Consider the following 25110-nt stretch of genomic DNA (forward strand, 5'->3'; position numbering starts at 1 on the left):
TTCCTTACCATTTGGAGTATCTTTCAACCCCTATTACTGAAGCTTTTTCAACTTCTTACATTAGAGTATCTTTCAACCCCTATCACTGGAGTATCTTTCAACTCCTTTAGTAGCAAGTTGTGGTTCCATTTATCATATATAAAATTTATAACAAAATATAATAACCTTTGCAATTCCAGTATTTTCATAAATTCAAATAATCACATCGGGTTCAAACCAACGCCTATCCACTCGGTTTACCCTTTTTACATATATACAGCTCGGTGTATAACCAGCCTCTGTTTTCCACATTTTCAATATAATAAATTGGAACTCCGTTCCCGTAATCTATATCAATAGTATAGAAAATTCATACATTTCCATTTCAACATATATCACACGAGTTTAGTCCAAAAAAAAAAAATCCACTAAATGATATAAATCTAGTAACCATCATTTAAAAAGAAAAGTAAATGATTCAAGTATCTCCTATTACGATATAAGTGCAAATAAGTAATTTTCATAAGATTTGGAGATCATATGCCAAAATCCTCGTTTTTACCAAAAACCATAAAATCATAAAACTGGCATTTCAATTTGGTAGAATTTAGCAAATAAGCAGTTAAATCATACATATAAATATGAACTAGCTTTTTAGCGGTTTAGTTTTCAAAAAATGGTTATTGTAATCAATTTCCTCTTACCTTAAACTCAAAACAAAACTACGTTCGGAAACAATCCAAACCGACAACCCGAAACCCCGAAGACCTAAAACCACAGAACATAATCTTACTATATTTTCTACTATTATCCAAATATCCAATCAAAACTAAGATTGGATCCTTACCTCGATTTTTGGGAAAGACCCAAAAATCTCCGAAACGGCGATCTGATCCGCTAAAATTGTAGAGTTTCCTCTTCTGATCCATGCAGTACCCTTCATTTTTGGAAACGGACAACGAACGGTGAAGAATCGTAGAAAGAGAGAGAGAGAGAGAGAGAGAGAGAGAGAGAGAGAGAGAGAGAGAGAGAGAGAGAGAGAGAGAGAGAGAGAGAGAGAGAGAGAGAGAGAGAGAGAGAGTTTTCAGTGGTAGAGAGAGAAAGAGAGCTTTTGGGAGAAACTTACCTCTTAAGCAACTCAAAATGGATATTTATAGGGCTTTTGACCAAGTCCAACTCGTCGACGAGGCGGCGTCTTCGTTGACGAATTTGCCACACAGCTCGTTGATGAGGCTATCCCTTCGTCATTGAGTTCAAGTTCTAGATATTTCTCTGATCCGCTCGGTATTTGCTCATCGACAAGGCTCTGAAGGACTTTGTCGACGAACGTGACCCTTCGTCCACGAATCCAGCTTATACAGGTTTGGGTCTCTACAACTGAAGTTCCAGTTTAGGCAACCGAAGTACCTCAACCTTCTTGCTGTGTTTTCCCATTAATTCTTCAGACTCTTGAAGAAATTCTTCAGGCTACTGAGGTGAGTTCAGGCTACTGAAGTCTCATTTTTCTCAATTTTCCTTTTCCTTTTTTTTTTTTAATTTAAAAATCTATTTTACTTTCTTTCTTGGCTCTTTTATAAAGGTACTTTCCAAAGTTTTAAGAATATTTCTAAGTCCATGAAAGTCCCTTAATGATATACATGAAATGCATAAATCCTAAAATCATTCTAAGTTATGTTGAATTTCAAATTAAATCATATGGAAATGTAAGTACATGAGTTCTAAATACCCATTCCTACGATGTTCTTACACTTTGTCGCTTACATCTTGATTCTCGTACTCTTTGAGTTCCATGGATCTTGCCAAGATGTGTCAGCTTTACTTTATGACTTCCATGACTTGTTATCTTTCTGTGCATGCTTAATATGGTTCTTGTTCACAAACTCAATGCACAAATCAAATGCCAAGTGATTTGTCATTATCAAAACCGGATTGGACTCATATAGTCAACATATTATATAGTCCGACTGCCCCACCTGGTCCATTATTTCACCAGTGGTCCAAATACTCGTGCAAGCTGACTATCTCTGTACCCACACTGATTCACATGTGTGGCTGCACTGTACTTTACTAGCAATGGAACCGCGCCTTTAGAAACTGGAGTATCTTTCAACTCCTTTAATCTAAAGTATCTTTCAACTCCTTTAGTAACAAGTTGTGGTCTCATTTATCATATATACAATTTACAATGAAAACATAATAACCTATGCATTTCTAATATTTTCACAATTTCATTAATTAACTAAACAAGCATTCTTTCTTTCCTTCAAATTGAGTTATCAACCGGCACACGTATTCTCGATTTACCCCTTTTCACATATAAAGCTTGGTATTTAACCGGCACCTGTTTTCCACAGTTTCAAATAGTACAATGGAACCTTAGTTCCTATAGTTCATAACTGTATATATCAATGCATTATAAGTCCATTTAATAGCATATATCATGTTTGTTTCGTCAAAAACCGTTTAAGGAGTAATCAGTTCAAAAAGTCATTTAAATGAAAAGTGAGGGTTCAAGCATCTCCTACTAGTAGTTTATAGCAACTAGGTAAGTTTTTAAAACGTTTGGAAATCATATGCGAAAATCCCTAAATTTACCAAAATCATAAAAATAATTAAACCGCCACTTTTACTCGATAGAATTTTGCAAATGAACAGTCATAATGTACATAATAGTATAGACTACAGTTTTACCGGTTTACTTTTCAAAATAAACTAATGTAAACAAATCCCCTTACCTTAAACCTTAAACCTGAAATCGAAATACGAACGAATTGATCCAAAACAACAACTCGGGGTCCTCAGAACCTAAAAACCAAAGAACAATACTTCAATATAATTTCCTATACTACCGGTCTATTGAACCGAAATCGAATTTAGACCCTTACCTAGATTTTAGGGAAAATCTCGAAATTCCACAAACGAAGATCCGTTCCATAATTAACGTGGAGATTCTCCTAATCCACGTGGTAACGACGGATCGTGGATTCCAACAATGGATGACGAGAAATCTTAGAGAGAGAGAGAGAATGAGAGTTTATAAAATAAAACATAACTTAACCTTTAAGTAATCAAAATAAATATCTCCTCCAAGATATTTATATATAAATTTCTCAAAATATCTCTTCCAAAATATCTTTTTATTTATTTATTTATTTATTTTTTTGGGTCGGGTTACTACACACCACCTCTCCAAGTGATACCCCGCACTTGGCCAATGATCCAATAACTTGGAATCGTCAAAGAAACAAGAAACAAAAGCTGCGTACAATAATGCTTTCACACAAAACAGATTAGTATAATTTCAAAACTATATACTTTAAAGTAAATCAATATGAATTTGAAAATGAAGCTCAAGGAAGTTTATCACCGATTAATTCTTTTAATGATTGAAAGTCAGACTCGGTTGAATTCATGCACAATATGGTAGTTAGAGCCCTTTGAATGATGGGAGCAATTGAGAGAGATTGAGAGTTGAATTGTATGCTTGGTGTTTAAAATCATTGATCTTGAGGCTATTTATAGATTTGATAAAATGAATTTACTTGATCCCCAAGTTTACTTGGAGTAGTACCCAAGTTTTAATTAAGTTTGTGCCCAAGCAATATGATTTAAAAAATCTTTCTGTTATAAAAATTTAAAATTTCCTGCGTGGTAGTAGTCTGTCACCTTTTGGTCAGACGTTTGTCACTAAGTTTGCCTTGTCAAGCGTCTGTCATGGTCTAGGCGGTAGTTTGACGACATTCTGTCTGTGCATTTTAAAAATATTTAAACTGTCAGCCTACTGAGGATTTCAGTCAGGCTGCTGTCAAGTACAAGAATACTATTTTTATGATATTTTTGTAAGAACTCTCTTTACTTCTCAATTTTTAGAATTTTAATTTGCTTACTTAAAAAATATGTTCCAAAATTAAGTTTTAGGTCTCTAGGTCTCTTATACCTAATGAGCTTCAACGAATTTCATATTTGAATATACTTGAAGTACTTACAAGCGTGTCCTATAGACTCATTCAACTTTTCATTTTTTGAACTCCATGGAGTCTTCATATATGAATTTGTATGCTTTGAGTACTGAATCTCATCTCCCTTTGAGCTTTCATTTTTGATCACATTGAGTTAGATGTAAGCTTTTGAAAACATTACATGTGATCATTTTCTTCAAGGTTTATTAAATTATCCTTGAATCCATACTTTAAGTTTCATATGATCATACTCCTTTGAAATATAAGTTTTAATGAATTTTTCTGAATATTTGACCTTATTTTCTTATAGTTAAATCCTTAAATATTATTAATTAATCAAATATATTAAGCTTCTTTTATTTGTTATTGTCAAAACAGAATGTTAAGTTTCATAAGTCCAACACTTTTTCTTTTTCCTTTCTTTCAAAAAATTATGCAAAATAGGTTCGCTCCCTCTCGCACATTCCAGCCCTACCTATAGAGAGAGCTAGAAGCGGGCGCCCTCGCGGGGACATCTTTGTAAATTCAACATCTATACAATAGGTTTCTCGAACAATATCCAGTGCGTTTGTGACTGCGGAGAAAAAACGAGCAAAAAAGATGAAGATTGAAAGAGTTCTTCCCATTTTGTTTTTCTTCTGTTTCCTTCGGCTCGTAAAGATGGTAATTTTCTGTCTGAATCTCCTCCCTCCTACTGTTTCTTCATGGGTTTATAATTCTTTGTTTTCTTCTGATGTCTTGGATTTATGTTCATTCAGTTTCTCTTCAAATTCTCCTCGAGATTTTGAAATTTTTGCTTACAAATTTTGGTTGAGTTTTGTTCTGTGCGCAGTTGTTCTTCTCTTATTTCAAGGACTTAGTGGGCCGAGAAGTGACCGTGGAGCTGAAGAACAATCTGGCCATTAGAGGGACGCTGCACTCCGTCGATCGGTACCTCAACATCAAGCTAGAGAACACTCGGGTCGTTGATCAAGACAAGTACCCCCACATGGTATCAGAGGATGCTGAAGAATGTAATGTCACAAAGCAGTTTAAGAAACTCAAGAAGTTTGTTCCTGAAATCAATATGTAAAGGAATAAAGTTTGACCTGTTGTGCAAGTTGTGTAATGAATCCAACGAATTAGGATAATATGGGAGGAGTCAGTTTGGAGGAAAAGTATCTATCGCTACCATGCCAGTAAAATGGATTTTGAACATAAAACCGGAAAAGTTAAAGAAGGGATATCTAGCCTAGGGGATTTTTTTTTCATCGTGTGATGCTCTGTTGCCATGGGAAGATGATTTGCCATGTGCTATTGTGCAGTAATATAGCATCCACTGGTGCTTGGTGAGTGAAGCACTACATGGGATGAATGGTGGGTTTCGTAGTGGTAGATACTGCCACCCTCTACATTCTTTTGAGTGATTTAGCAAACTGATCCAATGGTTTGTTATTTTTGCACTGCAGACAGTCTTAATAATCAAGAACTTACCAATGCTGCTTTTAGAAAGTCCCTTCTGGAAATCTCGAATGCTGCTTCTGGGAAGTCTCTTCTCAAAGTAACAGAGGTAAGCAATACTTAGCCCCTTTCTTCCTAAAGGAAAAGAAGTTTTAAAATATGGATTGTGGTATATGTGGTGCATATGAGACTCAAGTTATAATTCTTGTCAGTTTCACTTGCAAGCATGACTTCATCTGGATGCAAGATTCGGTGAATATCTCTGGGGGATATCCTATACAAGCATGCCCTGGTTGGGCTGTGCTAGAAGTGTCTAATTGTTATCATTGACTCATTCAGTTTTAGGATTTGATTAAATATGCTCAAGTCCAGTTAAAATCTCCCGGATCTCTATCTCCGTCGAGTATCAATGTGAATATTTAAACTCTTAATAACACTTCCCAGTATAAATATCTTCATCTGTGTTTTTTGGTTGTCTGTTTGCCCAAGTAGTGCAACAGCTTTCCATGCCACATATCAGTTAGCTATGTAGAAACTTGTAATGAAAAATACGAATGATATCATTAATATGGTTAACTTTCTTGTTTATCTTTCTCCTTTGAAGGCTTCAACTATTACATTTGCTTTGAATATATGTTGCTGACGATTATAACTTCTATTTCTCTATTTAAGCTCTTGAGAGACTCTGGGTTTTGTGAACTGGAATTGCAGATTGCAGACACAAGATGGAGAGTGTAGGGGAAAAACTGTAACGGTAAGAGATGCCTTGGATTTGAATACTATGTAATATAAAATTATATTAAAATTTGTTTAAATTTATTTAAATTTAAATTTAAGGTTTAAAAATCATACTCTTGAGTTAATGAGGTAATGGGAAGGGCATCTGCTGATAAACGCGAGGTACCTCCCTTTGGTGTACAAGATTGCCTTGTATCTTGTCAATATTTTATGTCCCCTGAGCAAGTTCTATTCCAGGTTGAGCTGCTAATGAAGAAGTATGAAGAAAAATACAAACAAGTTGGAGATGTGGCCGCCAAATTAACTATTGATGAAGCCACATTTCGTGGTATTCATGTATTTTTATTACTACCTTTTGAGAGATGGTGACCAATAAATGGTTTGTGCTGTACATGTTTATTTTTCCAACATTCATTTCCAAATCATTTTTGGTGCCTTTATCTTGAGCTAAAGGCTTTTGAATAATGTCATATCATGCTGAATTGTAGGAGAGAAAAATGGAGTTATATCAGGCAATTGTCAAAATCGAACAAGAGGGCAGTGCTAATGGTACTCTTCAAGTATATTATACTTCGAAAGATTTGCACTTTAGCTGACAGCAATCTGAAATTGATTTATTGAGTCCTTTTTTTCCCCCTGCCCTTGTGCAGGTTCATGCTGATCATATCCAATCAGATCTTGAGGAGCTACTGAAAGCTTTAAATGAATGCTGCAAAAAATATGAGTTACGTGCTAAACCAACTACTCTCGTCGAGATTCCCTTTGGTATTTGTCGTTTCTTTAGGATTTTTGGTTATTCTTTGAATGTTTGACAATTGATATATTTTTTTTAACAATAAAAGAGGACATTGAGAGAGGAAAAGAGATTACAACTTAAAAGAGGACAAGGAATCCCCAAAAAGGACTTAAAAGAAATAAATTAAAATAAAACAAAAAGGCTGAACTAACAATTACCTAAGAAATCCCCTCTCTAAGGCCTTGCCCTTATGATTCACCGAACACTTAAAAGTTTGCTAATTCATGCTGCCCCTTTTTCAATTTCTTTTTATCTCCATCTAAGCAAAATTTGTTACCTCCAGGATCGTAAAACCACAATCCCATCTCATCCATCAACTATTGAGCTTCTAAGGCCTAGCCCTTCTGATCAACCTCAACAACTGGGGCGGGCACTGTTGCTCCTTCCCCAAACCATCCTGCTCAATTAGAAAATTGCCCTCTAAACCTTCAATTGGAGATGGTGCCTCGTGCAATAAATCCCCAAGTAAATCAGGTGATTCATAAACAGCTTCACTCATCTCAAATCTCATTCAAAAGCAAGCCAACATTGTCTGCAAAGTCACTGGTATCCATGGTTTTAAATAACGGCCGTTACGTAGCGTAATGGCCGATACGTAACTTAAATCAAGGGCTCCGAAACTGATACGGGCCGATAATGCGGTTCGGAAAAAATTCACAGCCGTAACGGTCCGTAACGGCCGTTATCCCAACGTTACACTTCGTAATGGCCCATTATGGACCATTACATGCCGACAACTTGCAGAATCTCCTTTCTGCTGCGCAGTGTTCCTTTCCTCCTTTCCTGAGTCCCAAGCATCCATCTGCCATTCAATCTACCTAAATCTAACATTCAAAGAGCGAAAAAACTTACTTGAAGTTTTGTTGGCCGAGCTGCCGAAGCTATAAGAAGGCTTCACGCCTTCACTCCTTCGAAGCTTGAGCTGATCTACTCATCTTTGCAGCTTTCGTCTAGCCTTCCTGAATCATGATCCTAACTAAGTTCTTCGAAGCTTGAGAGTGGCCGAAGGCAGCTTCATCCGCTAGTTGTCGCACTCGCCGCCGCCATCCAGCCCTCTACCAGTCGTCACACGGAGCTTGGAGTCATCGATAGCTCTTCGGCAGCCTCCGCCAGTCGTCGCACTCGCCGCCACCAACCAGCCCTCCACCAGTCGTCGCACGAAGCTTCGAGGCTCCTCCAGTCCTCTGAGTCGCCTCCCCTCTCTCGGTCTCACTCAGAGTCTCAGACTCTCTGGCCTCTGCCCATCTCGCGTATGAGATAAACTTTAAAATTTTAGTAACACTCAACACCCACAGCCACATCTTAAACTTTTTATTATGTTTTTTTTTTAATTATAATTTATTGTAAATTATGTTTGTTAAATTGAATTAAAAGAAAAAGAGTAATTTAATAGAGTAAAAAGCTTTAAAATTTTAGATTCATTTAATATGCAAATTGGTTCCTAAACAATTTAAGCATGTCATATTCAGTTTTGATTAACATACTTTTATTCATTATTCCAAATCGGCATACGTATTCTTTCTTTCCTTTTGGTTTCATTGCATATAAAATATATATTATTTTAAAATAAATGACTATGACATGGCATTCCAAAAATATGGAGTGGACAATTTCTCATGTTCTATTTCTATGCTATTTTATATTTGTGAGTAAAACAACATTTTGCATAATTATTTCCCCTAACAGTATTTTTTTTTCTTGTAAATTATTATATTCATATACAATATCAATTTCATTTATATGGTATTGCATTAACATTTTTTGAAAGCTGACACCGTTAGTAATAGTATTATGGTTACAGACTTCCAAGATACAACATTAGTACAAAAAATACTCTTTTCTAGTCTTATGCCTTGCCCATAGATGCAGCTCTTGTTTTTTTTTTTTTTTTTCCAAGATCAGAAATCTTCCACATCTTAAACTTTTTATTATGTTTTTTTTTTAATTATAATTTGTTGTAAATTATGTTTGTTAAATTGAATTAAAAAAAGAGTAATTTAATAGAGTAAAAAAATTAGAAAACAGTGATAATTATGTAATATAAAATTTTCTTAATTTATAAATATTTTAATTGTCTTATATTTTTTGAAAGGTAATTAGGAAAATTTAGTTTCATCACATATTTCCTATTTATAAATATTTTTTAAGTTTTAAAACATCATTTTGACCTTAAATTTAAAATTAGGTAAAATAAATCGTTGCATGATCTATTTTTTGTTTTTAGTTAATAGTTATCAAATAAAGTAAAAATTGATAACTTAATAAAAAACATTTTAACCTAATAGTTAATATATTAATAATTCAGATTTTTACTAATTACTAGTTTACTATTGGAATTTGTAGAAAAATTTTATTTAAATCCATAAACTGAGAAAATGCTTAAAAAATTAAATAATCAATTTGTACTGTATGAATCTTTATTAGTGATACTGTGATGTATATGAAAGTAAAGCAAGTCTTTTCCACCTTTAAAATTACAATGTTAATTTCTTATAGTTATAAATAAAAATAAAATCAAGTTATAAAAAATAATGAAAATATATTTTTAAAGATAAAGGAATATATTTTTTTTGTAATAAAATATCTAATATTTTATAATTTTGCTTATTTAAATATAAAAATAAATTAAACATTACTTATTATTTTTAATCAAATATTATATTTTATTTTTACATAATAAGTATTTAAAATTAGAAGGACTATTTAGTAATTATTATTTAATATTTACTAAATTACTAATTATAATATTTTCCTGTCATGTTTTTTTAGAAAGGTTGTAACTTTGTATTTTCTCTATGTTTTGTGTAGAGATCATCAAATTAACTTTATCAATATGTCACGTGATAGAGGAAATGAGAACTTACCTAGTAAGAATATTGGATGACATTTTGGTACTACGGTGGACGGTAATAGACATGTTATTATGTGTAAGTTATGTGGAAAGATAATTAAAAGGGGCATTACATGCTTGAAACCACACTTGGCACATAAAAAAGGTCAAGTAGCTGGATGCTCAAATGTGACTACACAAGTCAGAGAACAAATGATGAAACATCTATAACAGTATGCTGAGAAGGAAAAAGATAAACCAAAAAGGCAAGAAGAAGCAGAAGCCCAAATTAGAGGAGATTTTGAGAATTTGAGCGATGAAGAAGACTTGGAAGAAGAAAGTATAAGATTTGCTCGACAAGAAAGCATACGATCACAGCAACAATGGGAAGAGAGACAAAGATTTCGAGTAAGAACATCTAGAGGGGGTAATATTTATGAAAAGGGAGGTGGTTTTGATAGTGGTGCTATCAGTGATTTCAATAGAGCAGGAGCTCGATCTTATAGTGGTCGAGAAGTTGGAGGTAGTGGACGATAATGGATCAATCATAATGCCCCTGAAGTTAGATTAAAGGCAATGGATCCTATTTTAGAAAAAAGTAAGAGTGCAAAATAACCAAAAATCAACACAAAGTTACTGAAAGGTTTAAGAAGTAAATTAGGAAAAGCAGTTGAAAAATTCCTAATTTATAATCGGATTCTAGCGAATGTAGCAGACTCTCCATTTATGTAGCTTATGCTTGATATTGTTGCAGAGGTTGGAAAGAGGGTGAAGGGTCCATCACCCTATGAGATATCTGAAATTTATTTGGAGTAAGAGTATTAAGAAATGAAAAATTATATAGCTTCTTTTGTTAGAATTTGGAAGGAGAGAGGTGTAACCCTTATGAGTGATGGTTGGTCAGGACCAACTAGAAAACACATTATAAACTTTTTAGTTTATTGCGATAGAGGCACCTTGTTTCATAAATCAGTTGATGTCTCTGATGTACTAAGCAGAACAGTTGAATATTATTTCAGGTAATTTTCTAATTTTAATTGTATATGCAAATAGTATTATGAACTTGCATGTTTTTAATTAAATAGTAGTAATTAGTGAATCTATAATTTCTTTTCAGATTAATGGACGAGATGGTTGAAGAAATTGGAGAGGAGAATGTTGTCCAAGTAGTGACTGCTAATGAAGCTGCAATGAAGGCAGGAGGAAAATTATTAATGCAGAAGAGACCCAATCTCTATTGGACAGCATGTGCAGCTCATTGCATAGACCTTATTCTTGAAGATATTGGTAAGAAAAATAACATGAAGAAAGTCTTAGAAGATGCAATAACAATAACCTCATTTATTTACAACCACACATGGACAGTGAATTTCATGAAGAAATTCACTCGATTTGCCATGGACAGTTACTTCGTCATGCCATCACTCGATTTGCCATAAATTTCATTGCTTTGGAGACTATTGTCAGACATAAACAAGCACTAAGGGAAATGTTTACATCTGATGTTTGGAAAAACTCAAGGTTTAGGATGACAAAATCAGGTCCAGCATATGATTCAAAGAAAATTATCTTTAGGCAAAGAGTTTTGGCAAAAGGCCTCTGATATAATTAAAGTGCAAGAACCTTTAGTGAAAGTCCTTAAATTGGTTGATGGTGATGAAAAACCAACCATGGACTTTATATACGAGGCACTTGATAGGGTGAAGTTGACCATTCAAAAAGATTGTTGGTTTTACAAAGACTATTGGAAAATTATTGACAACCGGTGGAGTTTTCAGCTGCACCAAGATTTGCATGCTGCTGGTAAGTGTAAATCAAATACAATTTCTTATTATTTTAACTTTTAAATTATGCATAGTTGCATTAGAAAACTATTAATTAATATGTTTCTAAATTTAATTGTAAGGTATTTTTTGAACTCATAATTTCTTTATAATGCCTCACACTCTCCTGAAGTTACTAGAGAAGTCATGGATGGAGTTAAAAAAGTGATAACCAAGTTGGTACCTGATATAGATACTCAAATTCGGGCTATTAATCAAGTAAGTATTGATTCCATTAAATTGAATAATGAATTGTTCTAGTATTCTGTAATACTTTTAAGAATAATTATTAATACATCTAATTAATTAATTATATTTCACAATTATCCTTTTTTAGTTGTTGCTATATCGTGATAGGCAGGAGACTTTTGGAATCCCGTTAGCTCAAAGGGCAGTGAAACAAACAAATCCTGGTAAATATGACTATATAGCTAACTAATGGAGAATGACTCTATTTTCTCTCTTTATGTTCAAATTTGACTTTTGAAATATACGCTATACTAACATAAAACTCTTTTTAATTATTCATGCAGCTGAATGGTGGATTCATTATGGCTTGTGTGCTCCTGAGCTCCAAAGAATAGCAATTAGAATTCTTAGTCAGACCACATCAGTTTCGAATTGTGAATGTAATTGGAGTACCTTTAGTCTCATCCATACGAAAATAAGAAATAGATTAAAGTACATGAGACTATAAAAACTTGTTTTCGTACATTACAACATGAGGTTAAAGTTAAGACGTACAATGAGAAGAAACCAATGATAAATTGAAGAGGGTTTTAATCCTATCAATTTGGACTACATTTTCGAAGAAGATGATCATTTAAGTCAATAGTTAGAGGAGAGAGACACACTACTACTCGACGGTTAGGACAATTCAAATTGGTTAAATGAAGAAGTTTGTGGTACTACAGAAGGAGGTGATCAACCATCAATAAACGCGCATGATGATTTAAGTTCAAGCCTTGAATGTACACAAAGTGATGACAATCTTGGTTTGAGCCCACCAAGTGATGATGATGGTAATAGTGGTGCTGGAGCTGGGGTTGGGGAGGGGTGGCAGTGGTGGTGGTGGAGGCGGCGGTGTAGAATATAATTATGGATATGACACAGGGACATCATTTGCAAGGGATATATATCCTTCTGATCCTTATGGACTACATGACATACCTGAAAATTATGACTTGGGTATTCCTCCAGGGAACCAATCTTCACAACTCAGGAGAAGGAGTGCTCGTGGTGATCCTAGTGATTCTATTGAAGATTCATATGGTGTGGTTCGTAGTTTTGGCGACTTTGGTTTGGATGGTTCATCATCACAATCATATGGATCTCATCCAGCATATCCATATTATACATCTCGTGACTCACATTTTTATCCTAGTGGTTTAGGAATTTCAGGATCTAGTGAGTCTTCTTCTACACACTACCCAGAGTCAGCCCCTGCCCCAACTTATAGACATTATTTAGGAAAATTTTCATCACCAGTATATTTTCAAGAGTAACAACGAAATGACGCAAATTTGGGTTTATTCAATTATGTATTTCCACAAGGATGGGGAGATAATTTCCCATCACAATCTCAAGATACAGATGCAAATTATGAAGACCCTCTACGTCATTCTTTTTTGTGGTGACATGTGTTATGTTATAAACTTGTAATATTGTATTCATGTATTTTCAACTATTTATTGATATTTGATATTAATCACTTTTTAAATTCATGTATTTGTAATGTGTATATTGAGTATTGAGTCTATTGAGTATTGATTCATTTTTAGTAACTTTATGACTTTAATTAATTGATTCTTACATTTCTACATTTTTTTACTCATTAAAGTAATGTAAACTATAAAAAAATATATTTTTTTTTGTAAACAGTGCACTAAAATTAATATAAAAATCATACTGCCTATTAAAAAGCATTTGTAGGTTGAATGAAAGCCTTCAAAATTCATTAAAAATCATGTATTAATGGATTTCATGCTTATTTTTCAATTTTTGCATGGTTGTGCATGTGTGAAAAAAATTCACGACCGTTACGCCCGCTTCCCGTTACGTAACACCCGCGTCTCCTGCGACCCGCGACACCCGCAACCGTTACGCGACGTCACCCACGACTGCGATTTCGAACCATGCTGATATCATGACAATCATTATTTGACACATCACAATCCAGGTTTCCACTACATTACAATTCTTCTCCATATGACCTATTTTCAAGCATTGAGCATACTTTGTAGGCTTCTAATAATATTCCACATCATTTGACAACTTCTTTATTTGGCATCAAAATATCAACAGAATCAGGAGTTTCCAGTGAAAAATCAATCTCTATACGGATTTTTGAAAATGTCAAATTTCTCATTTGCTTTGTAATAGGATCAAGATATAAAGGTCTCCCTATGACACTGACCATGTAACTCAAGCCCAGTGTAGTCCAATAAATTAGGGAATTTTATGGAACTTTACCCAAACTGGTATCTTTCCCACCTTCAAGTCCTCCTTTTTAGTCGTTTGCTGCCATTCAAAGAAAAATATAGGATGATTACCTATGAACCATGAACCATTTTCTAGAACCCAAGTCTTATCATCCTCTTTCAAAACTTGAAAATCTATGTGCTATTAACAAGAAAAAGGATTTCTATGCCTTCAATCATTTTCCACATCTTTTCAATTATACTATGTCTATATGAGTAAGGAGGAGACATGCCAAGGAATATCCCAAACCCAATGATAGGACCCTTCCATTTATCAGAACCAATTTCAAGGATCACCGCAGATGGATCAACTATTTTCCTGCTTTCTGATATGATAGGTTCAAAATATTGTAAATCTGAACTTCGAATACTTGAATTTTTGAAGAGATTCTTCCAGTTGAAAGATATAGAAGTTATGGAATCTGCATTTTCTTTCCCCTTGTCAGATTTTTCAAACAATTTCTCCATATCTACTTTTCCAGTGGGGACTCTTCAAATTACAGAACATAAATCCTTATCATGCAGCGAAGGCTTCACTTCCAAATTCATCTTAACCATTGTTGATTGAAAATCTACACGATTGTTGATCTGTGGTCAAAATAGGAATTTTTTACTTTTAGTATTCTGAAACTCTTTATTTTGAAACTCATCCAATTTTTGTTTGGGTATTATTTAAGAAGCTGTTTTTTCTGCCTATTTTTTTATGTGAATAACACATGTTTTTTCCCCCTTGCTATTGTTCTTTTCTCTGGTTAGAAAAAATATGTACAGAATATTGTTGTGCAAGAATTTAGGTGAGCCATTCAAAAGCCAAGTAAGGAGTTTCAGGAAGTATGAGATGACAATTTAATTTACAAATGGGTAGACATCTGGAAAACAAACAAGGCAAAAGTTAATATGCTGTAAAGTTCTTAGTTTTTAAATCAGTTTGCAAAAAGGTATGTTCATTTTCTAATTTTATAATTGTCTGATAATCTTTATTAAGGCTAGCAACATGGCATCCACTGTTTGGGGTAGCAATGGGGGTAATGTCAAGTGCTATCCATGGAATTTTCAATCACAGTAGGTATCCATTAATGATCTGCTTTGAGTCCTTATCGTTTTAATTTAGTTATAAATGAACTCTCGAGACACATCCAGATGAAGGTTGAGAAATTTTTACAAACACTAATTATTTGAGAAAATAGATCCACATGGAAGAAGAGTTTGGCCATAAATGGATGTGGACCACAACTCCTCGGAACCTCTAAAAGATCAGGCAAAACCAATGGAGAGAAAACTTGACTAGGCAATCCTTGAGACGCAACCCTCTTGCCCTATATAACCTAACTGCATGACTGATGCAGTATATTTTGAATTGTATGCTAGTAGTGAATTTAGGTTGTTGCATGCTTGAAATGATTTATTTGCTAAAAACAATCAAGTTTTAGGTATAAGTTTTATGGAAAAAATGTCTAATTTACAGATGGTATGTTACCAAAATTTTGTTAATATTTTTTCAAAATAAAATTATGTACAAAGTTAATTATGATAAAATGAATTTTAAAATATTTTTAAAAGGATGAGTGAAAGTTAAATGAATATTAAATTTTATCCTTTATGTGAACAACATTCCAGATTACTATCCATAATGCACTGAATGACTAAATCTTTTTGCAAACTTATTAGTAATTCCTTCGATGTACGTTTCCTATAATCGCAATTAAATTATTATACTTTCTTTGAGTTTTTTTTTTTTTTTTTTTTGTAGTTTTTTCTTTCGCATTAGTGTCTTAATGTTCGATTATTTTGTTATCAAATCATTGATACTTATGGTACGTATACATGAATGTTCAAAAATCATGTACTAATTTTTTTTTTTTTATAATTCTTAATTTGTAGGATTTGTAGCTATCACAACATCAGCACGATGTCATGCACTACAGTCAGATGCAACTTTTGATTTGTTTTTTTGTATTTTTTTTGTTATCTGAACATATGGAATTTCTATATTTTAATTTGAATTTGTATAATGAATTTATATTTGAATTTGAATTTGATTTTTTTTTTTGTATTTTTTTGTTATTTGAACAGATGAAATTTTTGTATTTTAATTGAATTTGTATAATGTATTTTTATTTGAATTTGAATTTGAATTTTGAATAATTTATGAATTTTTTAGTAATTATGGTTTAATGTTATATATGCAAAAATGTAATTATAGATTTTTACATAAATTAATGATTTAAAAAATTAGTATTTTTAAATTATTAGTAACGGTTTTAAAATCATCGCTAATAATTGTCCATTTTGTAAGTATTAATGAAGATTTCAAAATTGTCACTAATAGTAGAGTATTAGTGACGAATTTAAAAAGTGTCACTAAAATCTAAGTATTAGTAACGATTTTAAATTTGTCATTAATAATATATTATTCGTGACGATTTTGAAATTCGTCACTAATACTCTATATTAATGACGGTTTTGAATCTTTCACTAATACTCTACTATTAGTGATGATTTTGTAATTCGTCACTAATACTCTACTATTAGTGACGGTTTTAGAATTCATCACTAATACTCTACTATTAGTGAAGATTTTGAAATATGTCACTACTACTCTACTATTAATGATGATTTTGAGCAGAGTCATTGTAGAATTTATAGTGATAGTATTAAGGTTTTAGTGACGGTTATAATCCGTCACTAATACTTTATTATTAGTGATGCTTTTAGAATTCTTCACTAATAATTACTAGTAATCGCAGTTATGGCGACTAATCCAAAACCATCACTAATACTTATAAAATTGTCACTAATGCTATTAGTGACGGTTTTGATTTTTTACTAATAAACTTATTTTTTGTAGTGCATATAAAGTTTCTGAACAATTTGTATATGAATTTTTAACAATTTATGAATTTTTCAGTAATTCTAGTTCAATATTATGTGTGTTAAAATATAATTACAGGTTTTTACAAGAATTATGGGTGATTTTAAAAAGAAAAAGTCACTAAAAGGTTAACTTTTACTGACGGTTTGGAGACCTTCATTAATAATTGGACTTTTAGTGATGATTTTTAGCCGAAAAAATGTGCAAGTTAATAATGATGATCTTGGACTTTTAGTGACGGAATAAAACTATCACTAATACTCAATTATTAGTGATGGTTTCTAATATTTAGTTGTCACTGCTGTTTAATGACGATTTCAAAACTGTCACTAAGCTAACGGTTTGCAATTATTAGTGACGGTTTGAAACCGTCACTAATAACCTTATTTTTTGTAGTACTAGTAACCTAACTCTATTTGAACTGTAATCCCTGTGATCCATTGATAGGGAAATCAATAGGGGGTATCCCGAATGTCTATATATAAAGGGAGCCCCAAGAAAGGAAGGTAAGATATCACATCTTATCTCACTCTTTTTTTTTTTTTTATCCGTAAAAGTAAATTATATTGATCAAAATGGATATGTACAAAAATTCTAGGTATACCCTGTTGTTTTTTGTCCCACATTGGTAGAATTTCCACATTATTTGTCACGCCCCGAACTCGGAAATGGGACCCGGGGGTGAAAATGTAATCTAACTTGTCCCTGTATCCGATAAAACGTTCAAAGATATAGTACAAAGGATGAGAGTCCAACCCCGTGGGGTTCCCAGGCACCCTAAACACATCCAAACACACCAGAATATACGCACCGAAAAAGGTCATTCTATATATATACAATATCATATTAGAGTCTACACAAAAGCAGAAACAAGCTCTATAAAAAACGTACAAACGGGTGCCCAAATACATCTCAAAATGACTACCTACCAAAAAAGTCCTAGCACTTACCCAAGCGCTAACCGAAGTACACTGGCCACTACGCTCCCTACACTAGGACGCTAGTTCCGGTTAGTCGAAGGACCTGTAAAAATGTATGTACAGCAGGGGTGAGACACCTCTCAGTAAGGAAGAACACATATTATATAGGTGTGTGACATTTGAGTGTTATCATGATGCAATATACACGTAGTTAAATGCAATCCAATACAAATTTTACACAGTGCATACACGCACACATACACATGATCAGAAATCCCGGTGTCGTCACACTTTTCGGTCTAAAGCCGGCCTACAACATACGACGTTTACCCTTAGCCAACTCGCCAATATGGCGCCACCGGCACATGGCTAGTCCCCAACTTCTATGGCATCGTACCGGTGCTAACTGGTGGATCTACACCCTTCGGCCTGATCTACCGAAATAGGCTCATGCCCTCGGATATAGAGTCGGACACTCTTGCCTACGTGGCAGGCGATAAACACACGCCTTCGGATATAGAGCCGGACACTCTCAGTACCTGGAACAATTCGGAACCCCGTTCCTACTAGCATTTCAACAGTCACACACATATGCATGCTCATATAACCAAACAAACCATACCCATTTGATAATCTAAATCATGGTTTTCCAAACCAAATACAGTTTAAACAAGTCAAGGCACGGTTATCCCAAGAATCTAGTATAAATTAACATATATGCTTGATTTTCAACAAAACCAGGGATGCAGCCCATCGCACCCTTTTCCAAAACTTTAATAATGAAAAACCCATAGTTTTCCCTGTTAGATCCCTTCAAATAAGTAGTCAAAACACATACAGGACCATGAACCACAGTTCCACCGAGTCCAATTTCAAAAATAACCGATATAAACACAGTTCCCCTTATCTTTTCCCCGAATAACAAATCCCAAACTCCAAATCCCCTAAACAACGAACCAAGTTCCAAAACCTACAAACCACAGTATAGAATATACTCACAAGACAGTTTCCTACAAAACTACCAGATCAGAAATGAAAATCGAGCCCTACCTCAATTTTTCGTCAAAAATCAAAAATCTCTGAAACGGGATTCCAATCCGTAGAACTTGTAGAGAATCTTTCCACGATCCTCGTGGTAACTTCAGATTCACGATCCTCACGATGATCGACAAAGAAATCTAGAGAGATTGAGAGTAGGGAAAATTCTAGAGAGAGAGAGATATTTGAAGTTTTCTTAGTTGAGAAGTAATGAAATTTCTATTTATAACCCCTTTGACTTGGGCAAACTCGTCGACGAGATGGTGTACTCGTCGACGAGGCTCTATAGTCCTCTCGTCGACAAGACGGTGGATTCGTCGACGAATCCTGATACCACCGGTTGCAGAAACTCCTCGGCTTCTCTTCGTCGACGAGCCTCTGAACTTTGTCGACGAGAGATGCATGACCTTTATTGATGAACTCTGGCTTCGTTGACGAAGCATGTTCAAACACTAATTTTACCCCTCTCTTATTTATTTAAATCCACTTATCACAGTTAGGGTTCTTATATTAGTATAAAAAGTTGTTTTGAATTTTTTGTATTATTTGTCCCACATTGAAAAAAAGTGTTTTTTGGACTTGAGGTTGAAACTATATAAAGAGTTCAACTCTTCATTTATAAGACACACCTCAAAGTTGTACTTTGTCAAGAAGTAGTGGATTGATTGTCGGCGCCCGAGAACGTATGTAATTCTATACCGAACCTCGTTAATTTCTTGTCTTGTTCTTTTTATTTTTTTATTATTAGTTTCTGCATTACTTTAGTTTCTTATATATTCAATACCAATAGTTGTAGTATTGGTGTTTGACACAAGTGGGGTGCCCGACACAACAATTGGTATTAACTTTGAGGTGTGTTTTACAAATGAAGAGTTGAACTCTTTATATAGCTTCAACTTCAAGTCCAAAAAACACTTCTCTCCAATATGGGACAAATAATGCAACAAATTCAAAACAACTTTTTATACTAACGTTGAACTATTCCACCAATGTGGGACAAAAAATAACAAATCTCCACCTTGATGATAATTCAACAAATTTTTCAGTCACCAACATTTTCTGGAGTTCCACATCATTGGCGCCTTCCAAAAATATTCAAACTTGTAGGATATTAATCAAGTCCAAACAATGTTTGAACTTTATTATTGTCACAATCTCGGTCAACATATCTGTGAGATTTTTAGTTGTAGAAATCTTCTGAAGAAGTCTTTTGCATCCTTCAATAATATCCCGCATAAAATGAAATCGAACGTCAATGTGCTTTGTTCATGCATGGTAGACTTGGTTCTTTGCCAAATGAATGACACTCTAACTATCATAGAACACAACAATGTGCTTCTGAACAACTCCCAAATTTTCAAGTAAACCCTACAACCAAATAGCTTCCTTAACAGTTAGACTGTAAGGTAGACCTCTAACTTACTGGACCATTAGCAAATGTAAAAACATATCCAGTATTTGATTGACGTTTATCCAAATCACCTATAAAATCAGAATCCACATATCCAATAGCATGTTGATCAATAGTATTCTTTTTCTCAAATACTAACCAATTCAATCGTATTCATAATATATCTCAAAATCCATTTCACAGCTTGCCAATGTCCTTTACCCGGATCATGCATATACTTGCTCACCATATTAACAGCTTGTGAAATATCAGGTCTAGTACAAACCATTGCATACATCAGACTACCAACAACACTTGCATAAGGAACCTATGACATATACTTACGTTCCTCATCTGATTTAGGAGATAAAGCAGCACTAAGTTTGAAACTAAGAGCAAGAGGAGTGCTTACTGGTTTTGATTGCTCAGACATGCCAAAGCTCTGTACTACCTTCTTCAAATACTGTTCTGAGACAAACTAACTCTTCCTCTCATTCTGTCTCTACAAATCTCCATGCCAAGTATCTTCTTTGCTTCACCAAGATCTTTCATCTCAAACTTCTAATTTAACTAACTTTTTAACTTGTTGATTTCTTCCCTATTCTTTGAAGCTATCAACATATTATCAACATACAAGAGTAAATATATAAAAGATCTATTTTGTAGTCTGCAAAAATAAACACAATGATCATATTTATGTCTGATGTACTTCTAACCTATCATAAACTGATGAAATCATTTGTACCATTGTCTTAGAGACTATTTTAAACCATACAACGATTTACCCAGTTTACATACCCAATTTTCTTTTCCAGCAACCTAAAATCCATCTGGCTGATTCATATATATTTCCTTTTCCAAATCACCATGTAAAAATACAGTTTTTATATCGATCTGAACTAGTTCAAGATCAAATTGTGCTATCAAAGCTAAAAAAATTCGAATGGAAGAATGTTTAACAACTGGAGAAAATACCTCATTATAATCAATGTCTTCCTTCTGTGCGTAGCCCTTAGCTACCAATCTAGCTTTGAAGCGAACATTATTTGCATCTAGAAATCCTTATTTCTTTACATGAACTCATTTGTAACCAATTGCTTTCTTACCCTTGGGCAGCTGGGCTAGCAAGTCTGATTCTGATGAAGAGACTGCATTTCTTCATCCATCGCTCTTTTACTTTGTCAAGAAGTAGTGGATTGATCGTCAGCACCCAAGGATGTAGGTAATTCTATACCAAACCTCGTTAATTTCTTGTCTTGTTCTTTTTACTATTTTATTATTAGCTTTTGCATTTTTTTAATTTCTTATATATTCAATAGCAATAATTGTAGTATTGGTGTTTGACACAAGTGAGGTGCCCGACACAACAATTGGTATCAAAGCTAGGTTGAATAGTGTCGATATGGAGGTGTTCCTCTATTAGGATCCTTGATTTCACGTTTGATACCTAAGAAAGATCTTGTTTAAGCGAGTGCTCAGAGATCATTTTGGTTCAGTCGCTCCCTGGAGGTCGGTCTAGTCAAAGTGAAATTTCATAGGATAAAACAGAGTAGACATAGTTGGTACTTACTATTCATCTTAGGCCTTTTTCTTTATTGGTTGCTATTGAATATATAGAAGATGGAAGAAACTAGTGCAGCAGTAGAAGAAACACTGTCCACATGAACTCCAACCCCTTCGGCTTCGACATCATCGTCGAAGACGATAGCTAATGCTCGGTTTGAGGTGGAGAAATTTGATGGTATCAATAATTTTGGTATGTGGCAATGTGAGGTGATGAACATCTTATATAAGAAAGAACTAGATATTGCTTTGGATGATAAACTAGTAGATATGGGTAACAGAGATTGGGAAAAGATCAATCGTCATGCATGTGATACGATTCGTCTGTGTCTCACTAAAAATAAGAAATATTGTGTTATAAGGGAGACATCTACAAAGAAATTCTGGAAGACATTGGAAGATACATTTATTATCAAGAGTCTAGAAAATTGGCTCTATTTGAAAAAGAATTTTTTTCGCTTCCTGTATTAGCCAGGTATTTTGATTAATGACCACGTAAATGCTTTCAATAAAATTTTGGCCGATTTGTTAAATTTGGATGAAAAGGTGAAAGATAAGGATGAAGCCATATTTTTTTACTAAATTTACTAAATTTTCTCTTTGATGAGTATGAACATTTGACCACCACTTTATTGTATGGGAAAGATATAGTTACTTATGATGCTATTTGTACTACATTGATTAGTACTGAATGGAGAAAGAAGGATCAGAGGGTTCATAAGGAAATAGTAGAAGCACTAACAATAAGGGGACGTTCTTAGAGTCGTATGCTTGAAAGGAAGAGTAAATCTAATGGGAGGAGTAAATCTTATAGGAGACTTGCTAAAGATGAATGTGCCTTTTTTCATGAAAGAGGGCATTGGAAGAAAGATTGCCCTAAATTACAGTAGAAGAATAAGGGTAAAGCATATCCTAATGCCAATATAGCCGATGATGATGGAAGTGAGTCAGATTTTTCTCTTGTTGGAACATCTTCGTCACATTATTTTGGTGAATGAATTTTGGATTCTTATTATTCCTATCACATGTGTCCCAATAGGGACTGATTTTCTAATTTTGAAGAATTAGATGGTGGGGTTGTTTTTATGGGAAATGACAGTACTTGTAAAATAACTAGAATATGATCAATACAGTTGAAATGTCAATATGAAACTATTAAAACCTTGATTGATGTTGGGTATGTTCCAAGCCTAAGAAGAATCTGATTTCATTGGGTGCCTTAAAATCTAAAGGGTTCACTATCACTTTGAAAGATAGAACCTTAAAGAATAAAGCAGGTGCGCTGGTGGTGATCAAAAGAATAAGGAAAAAATAACTTATATTATTTACAAGGTAGTACAATTATTGGCTCAGTAGCTGTTGTTTTTGAGAAACATGCAAGTTCAGATACAACTAGGTTATGACATATGCAATTACCACATGTAAGAAAAAAAATCTTTGCAATAATTAGCTAAACGAGGTTTGTTAAAGGGTGCAAAGGTGTGCAAACTTGAATTTTGTGAGCATTGCATTTTGTGAAAACATACTAGAGTTAAATTTGACACTGCAATCCAACAAACTAAAGGTATTTTAGACTACATCCATACAGATGTTTGGGGGCCCACAAAAACGGCTTCGTTACATGGTATGCATTATTTTGTTACTTTTGTTAATGATTTTTCCAGAAGAGTTTGAGTGTATTCTATGAAGCATAAAAATGAAGTGTGATATTTTCCTTAAATGGAAAAAATTAGTTGAAACTCAAACTGGTAGAAAGATTAAATGGCTCAAATCAGGTAATGGTGGCAGCTAGGTTAAATAGTGTCGATACGGAGGTGTTCCTCTGTTAGGATCCTTGATTCCACGTTTGATGCCTAAGAAAGACCTTTTCTAAGCTAGTGCTCAGAGACAATTATGGCTCAGTCTCTCCCTGGAGGTCAGTCTGGTCAAAGTAGAATTTCATAGGATAAAACAGTGTAGACACGGTTGGGACGTACTATTCATCTTATCCCTTTTGCTTTGTTGGTTGCTATTGAATATATAGAAGATGACATAAACTAGTGCAGCAGTAGAAGAAACTCTGTCTGCATGAACTCCAATCCCTTTGGCTTCGACATTATCATCGAAGACGATAACTAATGCTCGATTTGAGGTGGAGAAATTTGATGGTACCAATAATTTTGGTATGTGGCAATGTGAGGTGATGGACATCTTGTATAAGAAAGAACTAGATATTACTTTGGATGATAAACTAGTAGATATGGGTGACAGAGATTGGGGAAAGATCAATCGCCATGCATGTGGTACGATTCGTTCGTGTCTCGCTAAAAATAAGAAATATTGTGTTATGAGGGAGACATCTACAAAGAAATTGTGGAAGACATTGGAAGATACATTTATGATCAAGAGTCTAAAAAATCGGCTCTATTTGAAAAGGAAATTGATTCGCTTCCTGTATTAACCAAGTATTTTGATTAATGATCACATAAATGCTTTCAATAAAATTTTGGCAGATTTGTTAAATTTGGATGAAAAGGTGAAAGATGAGGATGAAGCCATATTGTTACTGAATTCTCACCGTGATGAGTACGAACACTTGAGCACCACTTTATTGTATGGGAAAGATACAGTTACTTATGATGCTGTTTATACTGCATTGATTAGTATTGAATGCAGAAAGAAGGATTAGAGGGTCCATAAGGAAACAGCAGAAACACTAACAATAAGGGGACTTTCTTAGAGTCGTATGCCTGAAAGGAAGAGTAAATCTCATGGGAGGAGTAAATCTCGTGGGAAGCCTACTAAAGATGAATGCGCCATTTGTCGTGAGAGAGGGTATTGGAAGAAAGATTGCCCTAAATTACAGCAGAAGAATAAGGGTAAAGCACATCTTAATGCCAATATAGCCGATGATGATGGAAGTGAGTCAGATTTTTCTCTTGTTGGAACATCTTCATCACATTATTTTGGTGAGTGAATTTTGGATTCTGGTTGTTCCTATCACATGTGTCCCAATAGGGACTAATTTATAATTTTGAAGAATTAGATGGTGGGGTTGTTTTTATGGGAAATGATAGTACTTGTAAAACAAATGGAATATGATCAATACAGTTGAAATGTCAAGATGAAACTATTAAGACCTTGATTGATGTTTGGTATGTTCCAAGCCTAAAGAAGAATTTGATTTCATTGGGTGCCTTAGAATCTAAAGGGTTCACTATCACTTTGAAAGATGGAACCTTAAAGATTAAATCAGGTGCGCTGGTGATGATGAAAAGAATAAAGAAAAATAACTTGTATTAT

This window comes from Malania oleifera, chromosome 11 (genome assembly GCF_029873635.1).
Source record: "Malania oleifera isolate guangnan ecotype guangnan chromosome 11, ASM2987363v1, whole genome shotgun sequence".
NCBI classification, from domain to species: Eukaryota; Viridiplantae; Streptophyta; class Magnoliopsida; order Santalales; family Ximeniaceae; genus Malania; species Malania oleifera.